The sequence below is a fragment of the Lonchura striata genome, chromosome 7, assembly GCF_046129695.1.
Source record: "Lonchura striata isolate bLonStr1 chromosome 7, bLonStr1.mat, whole genome shotgun sequence".
NCBI classification, from domain to species: Eukaryota; Metazoa; Chordata; class Aves; order Passeriformes; family Estrildidae; genus Lonchura; species Lonchura striata.
In genome coordinates, this window is record NC_134609.1 from 17,862,519 (window position 1) to 17,882,745 (window position 20,227).

The 20,227-nt window shown below is 37.2% G+C and overlaps 1 protein-coding gene and 1 long non-coding RNA gene across 3 annotated transcripts in view; one reads left to right on the forward strand and one right to left on the reverse strand.

Moving 5' to 3' along the window:
- Positions 1–7,888: 7,888 nt before the first annotated feature.
- Positions 7,889–8,967, reverse strand: LOC144246605 (uncharacterized). Its single transcript, XR_013340265.1, has 2 exons — positions 8,887–8,967; positions 7,889–8,224 (listed from the first exon to the last, which is right to left on the reverse strand). It is a non-coding gene; the product is annotated as an uncharacterized LOC144246605 (long non-coding RNA).
- Positions 8,968–9,922: 955 nt separating this feature from the next.
- Positions 9,923–20,227, forward strand: part of LOC110473696 (heparan sulfate glucosamine 3-O-sulfotransferase 1) — a 48,565-nt gene continuing 38,260 nt past the window's right edge. Inside the window, exon 1 of one of the 2 annotated variants that reach the window (XM_021536453.2) lies at positions 9,923–10,018. The gene's annotated coding sequence lies outside the window, so the exon portion shown is untranslated. Of the gene's footprint in view, positions 10,019–10,106; positions 10,629–20,227 lie in introns of those variants that run through there. The other variant, XM_021536452.2, reaches the window with a different exon arrangement.

Genomic DNA, 20,227 nt, shown 5'->3' on the forward strand with positions numbered 1-20,227 from the left:
TAGATAAAAACTATTGCAAGGAGACCAAATATCAAAAATTTAAATGAAGTCAAGGGCCACACTTTTAAAAATTACTGTCATTTCCTCAAAATCAAATGTGTATATTTCCTCATCCACCTCCAGTGTCCAATGGTTTCAATGAAAATTTCTCAGCTGATTTCTACAAATGAAGAGATGTGATACATGTGTTTATACATGTTTACATGTGATATACAATGAAAATGTGTTCAACATGAAAGCAGGACTTCCAGAGCTCAGAACTCTTAACTTTGAAATCTGCAGTGTATTTAAGGAGATGTGGTAGATTCAGTCTCTAGACTACAATAAAATGGATTGAGCCTATAAAGAAGTATGAGAGAACAAAGTGTAAGTACCTCACTTAGAAGTATTGCAAGTATTATTTTTTTGTAATTTTATGTTAGGACCTTCTACATTCATTCAAATTTATTTAATCCAGAATGATTGCATCTACATATGTGAAAATGAAGGCCACATGATTTTTTACATTAAATAATTGGATATTTAGAGAGATTTATTTATTTTAACTATGAGCATTTTAAGTGTATTTTCCCTGAAATTAACCTGCTACAAAGCCTTTGTTTTTTATTAGCTAAGGAATTCAACATTTGAGGCCATGAAGCAAAACCACTGATTTTTAAAAAATCTAATTAGAGAACTTTTAACCCAGCCATATGGATAAAGGAATTTTAAATGGTCTGAACTTTACAAACATGGAAAAGTAAGTAAGAGAAAACACATAAAAGATGGAGTGAGTAACATAAAGGTATGATTCTATGATTATTCTTAAATGATAATTCATCTCTCAGTCTCTGTTTCATATGGCTGATTGGTAAGATTACACACTTGAAACTTTGTATTAGTCTCTTCTGCATCTTTTACTGTCTAAAGCCATTGTCAGTTTTTACCCTGAAAAGAACATACGAACCATTCCATAATATTTGGATAAATAAAATCCCCATGCAACATTTCTTGTGCACCTACAGGAAGAAAGCTGAGTTTAAAGCAACTTTCAGAAAAACAAACACACTAAGTTGATAAGGAATTTCTTATTTCCTAAGAAATTTCATAGACTACTATGTTCTCATTTTTCTGTCTATCAAAAAGACACAAAACCATCTGCAAAAAATCCTAACCTGGAATTATGCCCATAATCTTCTCACAGTCCTTATGAAGTGCAAAGTACAGTCCTTCAGCTATGATCCCATAAGTTTATGAGTTAACCTTTGCTATTTCCTGTATTCAGAGCTTTTCCACAAGGTCATACATTTGGAGTTAGGAACTTGTTTCTGATCCTGTATGCACATATGCCAAGAAAATTTTACATTGATTCATGGAGTCTGATTCCCCATTGTAAAATGTTTGCAACTGCCTCAGTTGTTTTAGGAGCCCTGAGAAAGGATCCATCTCCTTTCCTTCAAAGCTTCCTGTGAAGTGATGTCACTCAGTGCTTACACAACGGGCTGCTGATATCAAGGCAAAGGTGGTCCTGTAAATTATTTTGATGTGGGTGTATTTCTTCATTTTTGCTGTAATGACCTTTATCATAAAAATCTCCTGAAATAACAGTGGCAGGGATAGTAACTTTTTAACTGCGCTGCCTGAACTCTGTTCAGAACAGATCTAAGAGCAAATTAAAGGGTTGTAATAGATTAATGACTTACCTATGTGATTATTATCACTATTGTCAAAGAACTGAAACTGAAAAAGTTCTATCATGGATGGATTTAATGAGCCAGCTCAGGTTATTCAATGTTACCACAGCAATCAGACTGACTGTATGTAAAACACTTCTCCATTAATATTTTTTGAGCCTCAGTAATAATCAGTTATGTGTCAGTGTGGACTGACTAACCATCCCATATAACTTGCATTACAGACTAAACAGATGGTTTTAAATCCCTCCCTTTGAAATCATTATGGCCTCTGGAGTTCAGCAGTGTAGAAGATGATAACAAATCCAGGAATGAGGGGGATGAGACTTTGTAGCTGTTGCTTCAAAATACAGGAGTTTAATACGTGATGAATGACTATATATGGTTGGTATAATATCATCTGTGTGAATAGCAATTTGTGCTATAAAAACTAACAGGTTTCTAACCTGATTTTCCAATGTAATACTGAGTAAACTCAGTGGTCAAGGTTAGTTTCCTTCTCACCTTTACAACATTAGTAGAATCACTGTAGAATAAATGATGGGCAAGAATGAACTAAAAGGAACTAAATACATTGAGGAGCTGCATTGACACATTGCAGTACACAAGAGTGAAACTATTGATACAGAGTGAAAAACAGATTTCCCTGAAGTCAATTGAATTTTGTTATTGGATTCCACATTGCCAAAATGTCATTGCCAGTACAGAGCTTGGCTATTTTTACCTTTAATTAATGCACCATTCATCTGTTTTCCTACCTTCCCCACTTATTTTCTCATCTTCCTACTCTCCCTTTCTCCTTACCTCTCCTTGGTCCCTGTCCTATATCTGCTGCATCTGCAAGGCAGTTAAATTTTAAAATAGCTTTTCCCTTTGAAGTGCTAATACCAGCACTGCTATTTCTATAGCAAGTAACTTCACTGACTGCTGTGGTTTGCTTTTACTCTTTGTTTTGTGTGTATGTATGTGGATGTTATATGATTTTAAGAGTGAAGTGAAAAAAATTGAAAGAAAGGAAAAAAAATCTCCCAAATAAATTTTATAAATGAGAGTTAAATCCCAGCTACTCCACATCAGGCTGTGATTTTGTCACATCTCATGAGCTAAGCAGGTTGAACTTGGTGAGTAATTAGATAGGAGATCTCTCAGAAAAGCCCAGGGTGCTGTATGTGGTGCACAGAACATTCAGGAGCTGTGACAGTTCCTTTTCAGAAAGGGTAAATCATTGCTTGTGTTGTTCTTCCTTCACTGAATCCATGCATGACTATGAAACATGACAGGTCTGTGCAGAAAATCTGTTTCAGAAAATAATACTTTTAATACTTTAATGCTGCCGGAAGGTAGGAGGATGTTCTGAAAGGACCACTTTGTACACACACTCATTTACAGCCTTTAACCATCTGGCCAAGGAAAGGAACATAGATGAACTGCACACCAGAGACAGACTACTGGACCTTTGATCAGTTCCAGCATGTGAAGTATTCCATTTTTGTGTATTGTGCACTTGAGCAATCACTGTTGTCTTCTGCAAGATGTCTCTTTTTGGTGTTGCATATGATATGTATGTGTGTTTATTTTAAACTGTCCTTATGTGACCATTCTACACAGTGCTGTGCATTTATTTAGCAAAGTGAAAAATATGCATTCCATTCTTGGATCTTAACCTTAAGGATTTTGTGAGTCCTCACTGATGCTGTGAGATTTAGAAAGCTCAGAGATGGACATTTTAAAAATGTTTGCTTCATTCATGAGTGCATTGCATCTTCCACGTAAGTTTTTTCATTGATTTATAGGTACAGGAAAAAAGCCACTGATTAATAATGAAGTCAGAAGTGACATGTGCACTGAGAAAATTAATCACTTGCACTATGTGGATTACTCTCAGTTTCCTTTGGGAGAGATAATTTGAGATAACTGTTTCCTAGTCTGTATAAGTCAGGAATGTACTTATATTTTGATGAGTTTAACAGTGGGTCAAAGCTTGATGCCTTTTGAAAAGCCAGGTCCTCTTGTATGGCTGTTTCTTTGAGACACTTCTGTTTGTTTTCAAAAAACTACAAAGTCCTATTTCCTTGAACGAGGCATTGGAATATTTCTTCACCTCCTGCTCCAAGCCACTTTCAGCCTAGTGCCTCAAAAGACTCTCTCCTTTTCTAAGCTTCTTTCAAGGCACCTGGGGGCAAAGTCAAAAGATACCTGCCTACATTATCTTAATTTTTTTTCCTGGACTTGCTGGAGAAGGATGTAGGTGTGTTGGGGTGGTTACAGACACCAAATCTTCATATAGAAGTTGAGAATTAAAATATTTCTCTCCTGTATAGTAATGTCTTTTTGATTTAGCAGGTCCTTGGGGTATTTGAAAGATAGCTAGATATAGCAGTCACAGTTCCCAAAGCGTAAATGATACTTAGGGAACTTAAGGGAAGGCACACCTCTGAAAATATGGGGTGGGAATTCTGTAAATCAATTAATCATGAGATGTATATTTCTAGCTGAGATTTATATCTTTAATAATAGCACGTATATTTACATCTGAGATCTATCACTCCGTCACACAGCTTTGGAACTGTGCCCAATAGTTGGACAAAATGTGGAGGTTTGTTGAATATTTCCATTAGATATGGGAGCTGTTAATAGAGATTGATCTTTTATCAGTGCAGTCCTATTTCTAAGAAGCAACCTTAAAGAAATCTTCTTTCTTGGAGCATAGCAGAAATTATACATATTGAAAAAGCTTTTTATTTTTCAGAGATTCAACCCATGGCAGTTTGTGCCAGCAGCCCAAAATCCATCCAGGTTTACTCCTTGGTACCTGTTCTTTAGCATTAATTTGACATGAGTTTCTACATATTTCCTCTTTTTCTGTATTTATGCACATCCTACATGCATAGCCTACATACATTGTGTCACTTTCATTTGTATCATTCTTAAAAATAGCAAAACCACTCCACCCACTTCATTCTCATTTCTGATCTGGCTTTTTCAAGCTTTTGTTTTGTACAGAGATGTGTAATTGTGTTTGGGGTTTAGAGACTAAAGTCATTTCAGTTACCTGTTTCAGCAAAGGAGCATAATGAGTTCTTACATCTATCTTAAATGAAGAGGGACAGCTATACCCAAGAGCTGCAATGAGGTTTACCTGACCCATAATTTTACAGCATTACAAACCACATTTCAGCTGAAACATCAGGGCTAGCAAAACAAAAATGGTCTTGGTTCAGTATTGTGGTGTAGTGAGTTTTCCTTCCAGTTATCTCATATCTGTTCCTACAGAAGCAGGAAATGCATTGAGGTTCTGAAGGGCAAGCCTGCAGCATGCTTTACTCTTTAGCAAACTGCAAAGCTTCAGGAGGATGATCAGAGATTGTATACTGCGGACACCAGCCTTGTCTGCAACTTGCCCCAGCTTTGTATAGATCATTTTGGACTGTTTTCAGGGTGAGAGAACTACAATAGAAATTGCACCTTAGTTATATCTGCTCTGATATATCCAGCTCAGCTGGACTAGCAATTTGGAATAATGGTTTTTTGGATCATCTTATTTCTTGCTGTGATTTTTCAGTCACCCTTCCCATTTTCTCTCTTTCTTCAGTTCACTGCCTCTGGTGACACAATTTAAGGTAAGAGTGAGAGTATTTAAAACTGAGGGCAATTTTAAAAATCAGAAATAATGTATATAGCAAGGTGTTTCAATTTCAAAAATTATCTACACTTGTTTGAAATGCCTCAGTAACCCTTCAGGAATGACCGAATTACCCCTCTTCCAGAAAATAAGTCAGTCATCTTTCAACATCATTGATGTCCTATCAGTATTTTGTGTCTATTCCTTTACTGTTAGTAAGGATGTCTAACAGTTTTTATGATGTCAGTAAGAAAAAGTAATTTCATGAAAATTAAGGTGTCAGAAATTACAATCCTCAATGACCAGATAAACATGAGGGAAGATGCACTTCTCTGGAACATTTCAGAGCTGTTAACTGTTTTAAGTAACAGAACTTACCTATGTCAAGCCTTGAGCTTTTATATTATATAGTTCCCATAAGTTTTATAGAGATTGAAATCCACATTTTTCTAGATAATCTGACTTTTATGCAGCTGAGAAGAAAGGTTCTTTGGAGAATGAGGAAAGTTGAGTCAAACTCACTCTTAATTAACACTAGTGCTTTGAATACCAAAAGATAGACCTGCCCCCTTATTTGTCAGATATTTAATTCACTGAAAATTAGTTGAAAATCAAGGCAAAAAACACTCTTTATGCCTTGAGTTTTAGTCTGTGCCTCAGACTGAAAAAGAAATCATAATTCATCTGAAACCACAGTTTCCATGTAGTAGCCAGAATTAGTCATAAATCAGACAAACTTCATGAACCTTAACAGATGAATAACTGTGACCAAGCTTTGAATATTAAGCCTTGAATCAAGAAAATGTCCTATGGCCTTCAGGCCAGGGATATTTCATGTAGATGTACTATTATCATTTGCTTTTAGTTTTACTATATCAGGATTGAATCTATCATGCAATATTCTTCCTTCAATATAATTTATTTTCTAGAAATAAACCTAGCTTTCATATGAGCTGCTGTAATTTAGGATTTCATGTCAAATGTAGTGAGCCCTCGGAGAGAATTCAGTGAATGCAATCATAACTCTGATGAATTAACTAGAAGAATTTAATTTTTGTTTGATCGAGATTTCATGCCAAGTCTTAGACAGAGATACACCAAGACCAAATGTCTAGATGTGGCAGCACTGTAATTTGATTCACAACATAAAAATAAATATTACTTGAAATATTTTTAATGAATCTTTGTCCATATAACTTCAAATGTTGTGGTAGTGGAACTATGCATCCATCTTTTCATACCAATAAGCTATCATCAAGGATATATTTTGTTTTGTAGAAACATACATCTCTACTTCAATAAATAGCAATAATATAAGAAGTCCAGGCTTTGAAGTTTTTGGATAGCTACATATTTCTACCACTCTCACTCAGGTGACACATGAATAAAATTGTCCAGGCAAGTGATTCTGTAATAGGGAACCTGGAGAATTTCCAAAATTAAAAGAAATAAGTGAAAAGCATAGAAAATAGGTGCACTCTCCCGCCTCTCTAAACATGGTGATTTTTCTTTGAATTGTAGTACTAGACCATTTTTAAGTTGGGAATGTAGCACAGCAGATAGACAGCTTTTACCAGGCTACTCATGAGTGGTTTTCTCCTTTGTTTTTAATTATACTGTGTCTTTATCCCAAACTCTATAACAGTTGACATTGTCTCATTTAACACCTTTGCTTTCTCCAGAGTTTAACCTGGAAGCAGTCATCTGTGTGTGGGCAACTACTGAAATGGAAGACAAAACCTGTATAAAAATTGCCAAGTGGGTAAGTACCCACTTCAAAGGGTACTTTGAAGGCAGAGAGATTATGCTGAAAAGAGATCAATGCATAAATGGAATTTTCTAGATTTGTTAAGACTCAGTTCTTATTTCTATATCCTTTAATAAATGAATTAATAACCTTAGAAACTAAGAAAATGCATAATTTGCTGTTGATTTGTAGCTTGTCGATAATACACACAAAATACTGGAACCAAGAAATGGCACGGTATTATAGGATAAAAAACTTCAAGATTATGCACCAGAGCCCAATAAAATCTTGGTAATTTGAGAGTCAAAATTTGTATGGCATGAGAAGGACTTGGTGTTGAGCACAGGAGAAACTGAAAGCTATCTACAGAAGAAATTCAAGAAAGAAATTGAGGCAAAGCCCACCTTTATCAGTGCTTGAATGGGGGTGAAGAGACTATTGTGGGCATTACTAGTAAGAGTTTACTGGAATGTCATGGGTAAAGCTCTGTCCATCTGTCAGAGTTTAAAAATTACTAATTCAAATTGTAATAGGTCATAGACATCAACAAGGAAATCCAGAACTTGATTTAGGGAAAGAAATTGAAAGAGGATCTGTTTCAACTGAAGAAAAATGTGAGTGTTGTATATAAATATAGCAATAGATGAACAGAAGAGAATAATACTTAGAATGTTCTGGGAAGGGAAACAAATGGGACAATTTCTTATCAGGGGAGCCAGTGGATGTTCAGGCACTGCCTTCACTAGGAAGAGTGAAATGAACTGATTTTAAGATGGAGTACTGGATTGCTGAAGATGTTAGGTAATGTCTGCTAAAAAGCAGAGTTGTGGATTGGTGATTTGGAGGTTTTAATCAAGTTCCATTTTTAAATTTTTTTTCTATTTTTTCAGATGTTTATTGTTTCATCAGTTTTTAGAGGCAACATTTGATTCTGACAAAATCCTTTTTTTTTTTATTCTTTTTCACAAAAGTAGGTAGAACAATTCAATCTGCTATTATGTAATATCTTGGAACACCAGCACCAATGCAATGAAATAATATGGTGGATAAAGTTTGTGTTACTCTATTTATGCTTAATTTTAAAAGTTCAAAATCAGCTTTATTTGTGTTCTTTTCCTATGGTACAAATAGCTTCTAATATTCACAGGAACATTCAGAATTCACAGATGAAAATGGGAAAACCTAGAAAAAGAGGACAATTAAGATTTTTTCTGTAGAAGGCAAGTAAGTATTATTTTTTTAGAAGAAAATTCAATTGTGATTCTTATATGCTATTGCGCTGTGTAGTCTAAATGCAGCATTCAAGTATTGAACCTAGAGATTTTTACTCCTGCTATAAGTGCAAACCACAACACAGCCTTAACTGAGGAGTTAATTACTCTTTTGTGTATGAGCAACACAAATCTACAGCATAACACAAAAGGAAAATTAACATGTCATGTAAATGAATCTTTTCCACAAAACTGCTCCACTTTTTCATTTATTTTCTTCTTTCTCCTTACACGGCTTTAAACCTCTGCCTATGATTACCTATCTCAGGGCTTGTGACAATTTGGAGATCTCTCTATGTAAAGCTTATGAACTCTGTCTGGTACTTGGAAACCTCTATATATAGCTGTGTCAGCTTGAAGATTCTTTGCTAATCTAAAATCCACAAGAAGTGATTTTTACTCCTGGCACATGACCAGTAAGGAATTGTTAAACCATGATAATATCCTGTTCAAATACATTCCTTTGCAGTATGACAATAGGTAGGTAAAGCTGGGCTTATAGATGAAATGAGGCAGTGATAAGTGATAAATCATCTGTTCTATGCAAATTTCATCACCTGACTAGGGACCCACCTGACTAAGAAGGTAAGATGACATCTTGCTTGGTGTTGTAAAGTGCACCTTGTATTAAACATTGGAGGGGGACGGTGGACTTAGATGACTTCTACCTGTGTTTGGAGTGGAAAATGAAGGCAGAGAAATGCAAAGGGTTTCCTGCATTTGACAGCTGTTATAAAACCCTTAAAATCACAGTGGTCTTGTGCCCCTTCAGTGAAGAAACTCAAAGTCCGGCGTACTGCTAGTTTAACAAATGGTGTTTGAAGAAATCGGCGCTGCCCTCAGAAGACGGGCAGCAAAGCTCTGCCGGAGCGCTGGGGAAGGAGCCGGCGTTGCTGCCTCAGCAGACCAGTGCAAGCTCACATGGACACCAGTGATGTGTTGCATGGAAAAACCTGGCTCCAGCAACCGGCGCGTGGCCGAGCAATTGTTTTCACCGAGGCTGAGGAGGGGTTTGGACACATTTGTGCAAACGAGCTTAGTCCTGTGATCACTGCCGCACGGATGCCCGGGATGCTTGTGCTGCCCGGCTGGTCCCTCCGTGCCGGCAGCTCGGGGCCCCGGGCCCTGCTCCAGCGCCAAGGCACCCGGCGGGCCGCTGGCAGCCAGGAGACAAGGAGGGGCTGCAGCTCCCCTGGAGCTGAGGATGCTCCGCGTCCAGCTGAGCGGTGACTGCTGCCCGCTCCGTGGCGCGGAGCCTTCCCAACTTCCCACGGTTCCCTCGCTCTTCCCGCCCGGCTCCCGGCGCGATCCCGCCGGCCGGGAGCGGGGCTGCCGCCCGGGGACCTGTCCGGGGGACTCCGCCCTCCCTCCGGCCGGGCAGCGCACGGGCCCCGCGGAGAGCCGGGCGCGGCAGCCGCCCCTCCCTCCGCGCCGGCGGAGCCCTGAGCCGGGGCGAACTCCGGGAGAAGGGACCGTCCCGTGCGCCCTGCCGCCCCCAGCCCCCGCGCCTGCCTCCTCCCCTGGTCGCTGGCGCTGATGAATTAGTCATGATGTGGCTGCTGTTCGTGCATTTATGTGGAGCGGGCTGTGCCCGCGGCTCGCGGCGCGGCGGGTGAGGGAGCGCGGGGAGCGCCGGCCCCTCCGCCCCGCTCCGCTCCGCGCCGGGCGAGCCGCGGCCGCGGCGCTCTCCATGGCTCCGGAGGAGGTAATGGGAGTCGGGACGCGCTGCCCGTCCCCGGCAGCCCGGGAAGGGGCAGGGCAGGCGGCAGGGCAGCTCCAACTTGCCGGCAGGGGGGACAGGGAGGCTCGGGCTGCCGCGGGAGGTGTGCGGGGTGTGTTCGCTTCGCGTCCCCGAGGCTCCCCCAAATCCTGTCCGTGGTTTAAAAATCGCTCTCTTGGCATAAGTGCGCGGGAGCCAGACTCACTTTATCGCCGCTGACGCTGTCGAAATCGCTGTGGCTCCAGCGGTAACAACGGCGAGCCCCCTCCCTGCATCCCTCCCTCCTTCCCTCCCTCCGCCGGGTCACCCGCTCCTCGTGAGAAACCAAATGCTGATGTTCCATTAGCTTCATCCTCCCCGCTTACGCGAAAGTGAGGAAGACTTGCTAATTAATTTACATACGAGGGAATGATGTCTGAAGGAAGGAGAAAATACCCCGTTGCACCTGCTCCGCCGAGACTTGTCATCTGAATCCGGAGGAGAGCTATAAATCATGTAAAGTGTTCGCGGTGGAGTCGGCTTCTTCTGAGATCTGTAGGATTATGTATCCAAATGCTGAATTTATATTTCCCACTAGGAAAAGACCGAAACCCAGGTCAGATATAAACTACATAATTTCATTTAAAACAAAACTGTAGTTATTTATTGTAATTCTAGAGGGGATTTTTTTCTCTGCTGATTAAATAGAAAGTACTATTAGAGCATGTAGTAATGATTTACACATTACAGCCTGAAGTCTCTTGCAGTTGGAGGTGGTGGAGTGTAAGGATGGTGCTTTAGAATCACATATGTCCTCTTATTTTTGCTACACATGAAAAGGCTAAGAATAACCAGGCTGGTTTACCTTATTTTTAGTGTGTACAAACCCGTATTTTCTGAGATACAGGATGGAGGAAACTTGGTCAAGGGATAGCACAACTTCCATTGAAAATGTTGACTTTCTCAACTGCAGCAATTAAAATCTGTCTTCTTTGATTATTTCCACCTTTTGAAAAACTTTAAGAAATGTCATAAGCTACTTTCAAGAATTTCACTTACTGCCTCTAAGGGAATTTGGTAATTGTTTTTGACACTTGTCTGCTAAATGAGCTGATCTGGGGAGACCTACTGTTCAGTAAGATCTTTTGTTATTCATGTGCCAGGTATTTCATAATAAAATACAAAATGACAGCTTTAGTATGATGAGATCATGGTTTCATATTGTAGAAATTATTCATGCTTAATTTTGTGACTTTTTGTATATTTCAGTAGGTTGGTTGCTGACAAACCTAGACTGAGATTTTTTTCATTTCAAAGGGAACTGATTTAGATTGGGGTTAATTGCTTTAGTAGCCTAGTGTATTTTTGACAAAACTGTAAATGGCAAATATTACTAAATTTTTCTGTTTCGCTTATGTAAAAATACTGCTTTTTTGATTAAAAATATGTTATATGTTATAGTTGGATCCTGTACATTGCTTCAGAATGAGGAAATTAAGGAATGTTTGAGCTTTGATAGCACGTGTGATTTGCAAGTTTCATAAGTTGTGAGGTTATTGTAAAAGTGTGTGTATGTGTGTGGCAAAAGACTGCTATGCTAGTAGAAGAAACTAATAATAACACAGAAATCTGTGAGGTAAGCAAGAACATATGAACCAGGCTAACCACTCAATATGCTTACTTTGAGAGTAAGCCTGGATGCAGTAGTTTTCATATCACTGTTCTACAGCAACAAAATAAGGGCGACAAAAATAAGCACAAGCCAGAAATAAAAAGACAAAAAAATCTAAAAGGAGACTAGTCAGGTGGGGAAAACAATTGGAAATCAAGAATTTCTGTCAAATCCAAGACTGTAGGTCATTGTTAAATGAAATCATACTCACATACACAGCATTTTTATGGCATTTAAGGTGGAAGCCTTGGTCTAGACTATAACCAACCAATTAAAAGAGATTCAGTTGTTGAGAATTTGGTTTGTCAAATTGATGGTAAAGGTCAAATGACAGTTAATAAAAGTGTTCATCTTTGGACTTGGAATAAAAGAATAATTTGTTTTCCTTTCAAAATCTTCTTTCTCTAACTGGAAATGTGGTCATGGACACCAATCTACAAAGTGGTCAAAATGTATTAATTAATGAATGTTTATTGGTTTGAGATACCACTATAATAGAAATTATTTTTTTCTGTGTAACTAGTATTCTTCTGGGCAGTGTTTTGGCTTTGCAAGTCAGAAATGAAATATGGGAGTTTGAATTTGGGGTTTGAACAATATATGTCACTGTAAATTTCAGTCCCGTGTACATTTTTGTTTGGCTGTCGAGTGTTGGGTTCACTTTTATTAGAAAAACATTTGCTTCATTTCTAAAACAATATGTGAAAAATCATTTGTCAGCCAGAGGGAGGTGGGGAAATGTGTTCATCCTATTTACCTTACAATAATGACTTGTGTTTGATACAAGGGATTGTGGGCTTGGTGAATGACAGACCCATCTACATTTTCAACATTTGCAATAGGCTGAACACACTTTTTGGGTCAGTAAGGCACAGTGCTGCTCGTTTATTGATGGACACATCTTTGAAAGAGCTGAATGGAGAAGAGTTGGTTGTCTGCAACATTGTTCAATGTTCACTTGTTGCTATACAAATAATTATGTGACACCTGACCAGTAGCTATAGACATGTGAATATGCCCTCTCTATTTTCTGTAGCTGTTCTTGCTTTACCCACTGCCATGGAAAACTTCTGAATGGGCTGTTCAATGATTAACATGTTGCCATGTTATAAAGGGTGGGGATAATGGATGTCTTAGCACACAGGTTAAATTACGTGATTCTGAATAGTGGCAGTGTTTGAGGTGCATTTGCTTTGAGTACAATCAAATTCCCTCTTTGACTGCTGATATAGTAAGCAGGAATTCATTAAACTGGCCAGAAGGGCAAATATTTAATGAAGACCCAAAGAGGCAATATAATTTCTGTATGTTTGCAGTGCACTGCTCTGTTTAGCTGCTGATTAAGTCTTCTGATCTCAAGGAGATCCTCTAGTCATCTGCTTTGATGCAATATTCTGTAAAACCTTTTAAGCTAGAGGGGTAGGAGTTTAAGTCTTAAGATTGTTTTATCTTAAGGCTAAAAATTGCATGATGTCTTCTCACAGCCCTAGTTGAACTTTAGTGGGAATAGTGTGAGCAAGAAGTCTGGGAAGCAGGGGAGCAGAACAGGGAGTAGTTGATCACTGTAGTAATTCAGGGCTAAAGAAAAGACCTTTCTGAGTTAAATAACAATCTTATCTAACTTCATTTATAAAGTCATCACAGTCTACCTTTAAGTACATTGCCCTGATACTCTTTCTGGAAAGATATTTCAAAACCTCTCTCCTAATGCTTAAAGCTTTCTTTGAACTTTCAGCCTAAATATATTCTTTGATTCCTAATTTTTAATCTCTCTATATTGTTATTTAAAGCAAACTCCTTCCTTAGTGTGTAGCTCTCAATAAATTATAAACATTGATCATGTGTCTTTCTCAGCTTTTATGTGCTAGGATCAAACAAGCAGAGCAAGGACCTTTTAGTCTATGTGGCAAAACAGAATAAATAGGAAGATACAGAGGTTAGTAACTTGATTCTCCTGAATTCTGAACCTTGTACCTGAAGTGTTTGCTCAAAGTCCTGAATAAGTCTGCTAATGCTCCACTCAATCTTTTGAAAATACTTTGTCAGGCACTGGTGAATATCAAGTTTGTTTTACAGATAGTCCAGGTTGGTTTAATCTGTTAATAAGTAAACATGGGTGTGTGATTTATCTTTTTGTGTTGTTCTCAAATGATAAGAGACCATCACAGAAATGATCACAGAAATTCTGCTATTCATAATCATGTGGCTTTGAAGAGTATCTAAAGGTTTTCCCATTTCTAATCCTGTGCAAATTCTCCTCCAATTTCTTCTGTAAGTTAGCAAGAACCTCCCCTGTATCAAGAGGGCTTCCTGTAACCTATTTTTATCAAAACACCTCTGCTTTTCACCATGTTTACAGACATGTATTGAGATGAGTGTGAAGAACGATTTTAAAGAAGTCCATTCAATTTAGTCACCTTTATATCAACTTTATTTTTGTGTTTTGTTTGTATTTCCAACTCAATAACTGCTGGGTGATACCATATCAAATTCCTTAATAAAATCTGGAGAGAGTGAATTTTGAATGTCCTTTCTCATAATATTTGCTTTAAAAAGGATTGGCTTCTCCCTCCCACCAAGAATTTATAAATACTGATTAAGATCCCTCCTGAGCCTTCTCCAGGATAAAGTAATTCATCTCTCCCTGCCTTTCTTCAAATTACGGGTGCTCCAAGACCTGTAACTTCTCTGTGCTCTGGATGTGTATACTGGATGTACACATGTCCATGTCTGTTCTTGTACTGGGGAGCCCAGAACAGGAGGCAATATTCCAGACGTGACCTCACTGGTGCTGAGGGGAAGGATCATCTCTCTCAGCCTGCTGGCACTGTTTTTCCTAACACAGAAAGTGTTGACTTTGACATGGGCACTTTGCTGACTCATGTTCAATTTCTTGCCCACCTGGATCTTCCCCATCCTTTAATGCCTATTTCCTTCCCCCTGGTTAGTCCCAAGACTTACCAGTCCACACAGTTATTTCTCTGTGGGTAAAGAACGTGCATTTCTTTTGCTGAACTTTATTTCTCCAGCCTGCTGAGGTCCCACTTAACAGTAGCACAACTGCTCCTTATTTCATGCACTCTCCAACATGCTGAGGGTGCTCTCACTCCCATTATTCTGGTCTTTAAGGGAAATGCCCCCAATATCAACAGGGGTGCACAATTAGTAATGTTTCCAGCTGAATATTGTGGTACTGCTCACAATCCTCTGAGCCCAGCAATTCCACTGCTTTCCATTTCACCTCACTTTCATGCTTCATTAATAATAATGTAATTGTTAGTAATAATAGTTAGTAGCATCAGTAATATTATTACTACTGCTGTGTGACCAGGAAAATTAACAGATAAAAATATCTGTTCACCATCTTTCCTTTCCTTGCTCTGGTTCAATAGCACTGGCATGTGTGTGTACACAGGTGCACCAATTGAGTTCCCTGTTTGTCTGTGTTTGAGTGTATGACTGTGAATTACTCATACCATATGTTTGACACAGGGAAGATACTATTTTACATCTCATACAGGCACTGCTTTTTTTTTTTTTTCCATTAAGTTTATTTCCCCAACTCATTTTTATAGGTCAAATGAACCTCTGGACTTGTTAGAGTTACAGGGAGTTTGAAATATGTAATCTTGAAATAGATTGCATAATACAGGTGAATAAATTGCTCTATAGGTGATGGTTTTGAAGCCAAATGGCCTTTCATTCAGGTGAAGAAAGTGTGTCCCTTTTGTTAAAAAATGCAAGGGCTTTTTTTATGCTTCCTTCAAATAGCAAAAAAAATTTTGAGAAAAATTTTTTCTGTATTCCGTATTTTCTCATGCTGTTCACACTCACCTGCTTTGCCAGCAGCAGTGAGAAAAGACATTGAACTACCCTCATTGCAAGCAATACTTAAGATTTTACAGTTAAAATTACTACTTAATCTTAATACTTAAGATTACAGCTTCAGGAAAATTTATTCAATATTGCTTGAAGAGAAGTGACTGATACTTTTGCTTTTAGCTAAAAAAGATATATTTTGTTTGTGTGTGTGCGTATGGAAGACTGATGAAAAGGAACTTTTAAATCAAACAGCTTTCCATTTACAGAATACTGCAAAGATAGCACTTACAATACTAAAAATGATGATTCTCTTTTTTCTCTGCCTTGAAATGAGGATATAGTGTCCTAGGAACAGTGATGATCTAATTGTACTTACAACTTAGTACCTTGACACTGTTTTTTGAGAAGAAATCTAGTCTTTGCAGTTTGATTCTGAATTCACATTCTGTAGTAACTCCATCAGAAAAATGGGAGAATTTTGCTTCTCTGTGTGGTGCTAAGGCCTCCAGAATTTGGAGAGAAATGGTTCTTGGCATCTAAGCTGCAGTGAACAGGTGAGAATTTAAAAATTGCGAATGGGCACCTGTGCAAGTATGCAGCTCTAGCCTTTACTTTTATTTCCAAAATCAATATAAATGCATATATGTTCATCATCTGAATTTCAGAAAACTACTTGCTTTAGTTTTTTTTTCTTTTTGTTGTTGTCTATAATTTCCTGTTAACGCTGTACGTCTGTTTAACTTAGAAAGGCAGAGCAAATCCTTTTCAACTTAGATTATAAAAGGTGCAAATGTAGTTATTAAGTAAAATGTTGCACATTGCCTACAGAACAATGGAGAAAATGATTTAATTTTTTTCCTAATACAATTCTCCAGATGGCCCACCAACCATTTTGTGTTATGTGAGTTTCTGCAAGTAAAGAAAACTATTCAGAGAGGTAAAAAAGGTGTTTGACTTTTTGAAAACTTCAAAGCGTAGACTTTTTTTTCCAGAAACTGGCAACAGAAAAACGTGTTCTAAGGTTGTATTTATTTACAATGGGATCTTACAGTGGATAGCTGAAAAAAATTGAAGTGAGATAGGGATATAGATTATTTTGATAAATGAAAAAGTATCAGTGGAGAAACTGGGTTTTAGACATGAATTAATAAGGTAATTCAAATACAAGCAAAACATTTTAGCTTCTGGATGGAGATAAACTGGGCTACTTCTATCCTTGTCATAATTTAGCATTTATGTAGTGTTTAAAATGTAAAAAACTCCTTGTAGATACTAATGATCTTCATTACACCCTCTGAAGGCAGGTAGGTGTTCTGCAAATTAATGGCGTAGGACCGATATATTTTAGATCTAGAAATCTGCTAAGAGATTGAATGTTGGTATAAATGTGTTTGAAGTTTATAAAGGGCAGCCTATATCCCTCAGAATCCAGAATCAGCTCTTACAATATATGCTTTCATTTTTAAGGAAAAAAGATACAGGCTTTCATTCAGAACACTTGAATAACATCGTATCTCTTTGATTACAAAGTCTAGTCAAACACAGTTTTTCCTGAATAAAAGTGTTGGATACTATAAAGAACATTTTTTTAAAGGTTCACACAGTCCTTAATTTACAAAGATTCTATAAGATTCAGCTTCCATTTTTTGTGGAAAGGTATTTACACATGGAAAGAGGGAGCTTGTCTCTCCTGTCTCCACCCTCCTTGTTTGACAGACTTTCCCTCCAGCAAGCAGTTGACAGCAATCAGTTTGTGGATTATTTCTGGAAGGAAAAAGTTTACAGCTTTTCTCCAACAGTAAGATTAAAAATAAAGTAACTGTCATCTATTTCCATGACTTAACTAGTTAAAATCATAGCCACAAAAATACCATATTACTCAGCTAAGCTGTTCACTGCATTTTATACAGTAAGCAGACCTTATTAAATAAAGGCAGTCAACCCTTGTAAACAATAGTTTATAACAGAAAATTTTAAAAAATTAAATTTTTACTAGAAGATTAGAATTTGGTTTTGATCATTTCTAGATACACTAATTCTTTAAAACAAGTCTTACACAGATATTATAATGAAATATTTAATTTGGTGACCTTGTCACATATGAAGGACATGTAGGTAATTTTCAGGATGAGAGAAGTTCATGTCTTATAACAGCCAGATTCTTGAGCATCTTCCAGACTTGGCTCACATTAATCCTCACAGCACTGTGTTTCCCATTGCACCATTTATAAAGATACATACTGTCAAGTTTAAGATGGAATATAATTTGCATTTGTCAACTCTGACACTTTCTAATGCTAGAGTCTTGAGATGCAATATGAAAATAAACATTTAAGGAGTTTCTTCTTCTAGATTGCCAGTCAGAAATCTTTTAGACCGAATCCCCAAATGTTAGGCTATTTCAGTCTCACAAATTATGACCCTGTTTCCTTTGCACCATATGCTACCTTTAATTTATTCTGTAAATAAGTAGTTCAATTTACTTAGATGGTGTTTTTTTGGGCTCTGTAAATCTACTTAATTTACAGAATTTTGTTGTATGGGTGTGATTTTGTTGTGTACTGTACAATGTGAAGTCTTCCCGTAATTTTGGCAACCTTTGTATCACTGATTTCCTGGCTATGGTATTTTCCCTCCTGTCCTATAGAAATAGCCTTACTATGCATAGACTTTGTTGTGCTTTTAGGGTTTTCTAAATTCAAAATCTGATATGTGCACTGGAGAATGAAGAACAAAAGGCTCGTTATTTCCATATTCTGCTGCATTCTTATCTTAGCTCTAAGTTTCTGGATCCTAAAGGAAGAGTCATGCCTGTACACTGCAAACACTCCTGAGAGCTTAGGCCTCTTTAGCAGGTTAGAGAGCTGAACACTTGTAAAATTATGGAAGTTTAAGACAGTTATTTAAATGGTAAATGGCTAGCTTTTTATGCTTGCAACTTTTTCTCCTTTATCCTGAGACTATAAATTGTGCCAGTGATAGAAAACCAAAGTTTTGAAGCTAAATTTATCTTGAAAAGAGAACTGTTATCATAATGATGCATGGAGCTTTAGAAAATGGAAATAATGTAAATCTTCACTAAATAGTCATTACTCAAAGTTAGATAATCTGCTATTCTGAAAAGACCACTGTATCAGTCTTCTTTTGAATCCTTGTTTGGTCACAGGCACAGAACGTGGTGCTGTAATACTCCAAGGAATTGTTCTACTTTGCTTCTATAGGGAAGCAGTTTCCTTTAATCAAATGGAAGCCAATAGAAATACACGAGCATTGAACAGGGCTCTCTGTTGCCTGCTGGGAGATATTTAAATTTGTGCTAGCTTGCACTAGAAGGAAATGCTGTTAAAGCATTTTGTTTTGCTTCTGTAAAAACTCTAATATTCAGTGTGTAAAATTGCCATTAAAAAAAAAATCAGATAATATCGTATATACTGATAAAGGCAATTAACTGTTCAGCCAGTTGTGGACTAATACCATACATGTTTTAATATGTTTATTTCTGTACAAGCTGATCATATTGCTTTATACTATAAATAAAAAATATTGGCTACTCTGTTGTTACGTTACTTTTTCCTAGGGTATTCTCATTTATTAAATGGAAATAATTATATATATTTATATATATATGTTGAAAGAAATAATTATATAGGTCTTAAATTGCAAGTATTGTTTCAGTTAAGATGATTTTTCATTTATCTATGAATAATTCTTTGTGAAAAAGTTAAGAAAAACAACAATACTAAAATTATGTAGTAATTTTTAAAAATTATGAGTCAAAAAATATCAGTTGTCTCTGCATATGGTGTATTATATGTGCATTAGTATTTTGACACATTCGCTGTGTCTGTTCAGCCATGTGCTGTTGATCCTGGTCCCAGGAAATGTGTTATTTGTGCATAGCTATTAATATTAATAGTTACTTTAAAATTTTTCTTTTGCTGATTTTTTTGTTCTGGATAGTAAGATTAAATTTATTTTTTCAATCTTGTTATAATCTTATTTTCTTAAACAGATGGAGCAACCAAGCATATACTATGAGTTGTTACACAGGAAGCTTTGGGTAAGATTCAGAATTAACTTTTGGGTTTGTAGCTATTCAGTGTGACATTTTCAGTATGAGAATGTGCCTCATGTCCAATGGTTTAAACATATTGTGTAAATGAGATCAGTTTGTACTTAGCACTTTAAAATGTACTTATGTAAGGCATGAGGGAATTTTAGGTGTCAGCATGGGGTTGGTGAGAAATTTTTGGAGGGAATGCACCTGCTCACACACTATTTCAGTATAATATTACCTGAGAAAATGTTGATTGTGTTTAATAGAATTATTCTCTTCCTATTCCTAACTAACTTTTAAGAGAACTACAGGTTTCAGGAATCTGAGTTGTAGGACAGAGCTTACCAGGCTGGCAGCAGGAAATCTGTATAAGTAGTGGAGTTTGGTTCACCTAAATTAATCTTTTTTTTTTTTTATTTTTTTAACAAAGAGCTACAGCAAAACTTCTTTCCCCTTCTACAAATGATCTAAGGAATTTTACTTTTTAAGTGAACTAATTTATTGTACTACTGGAGCTTCAGGATTCCTCAGAATACAAATTCTACCTTCCAGTTAGTTAGATAAGTATCCAAGTATGAAATAATTTCATCTTGACCTTTTAATATCTAATTTATTTGAATTTTGCCTCTGAGTAAATACCTACTTACTTTTAATACATTCCTAT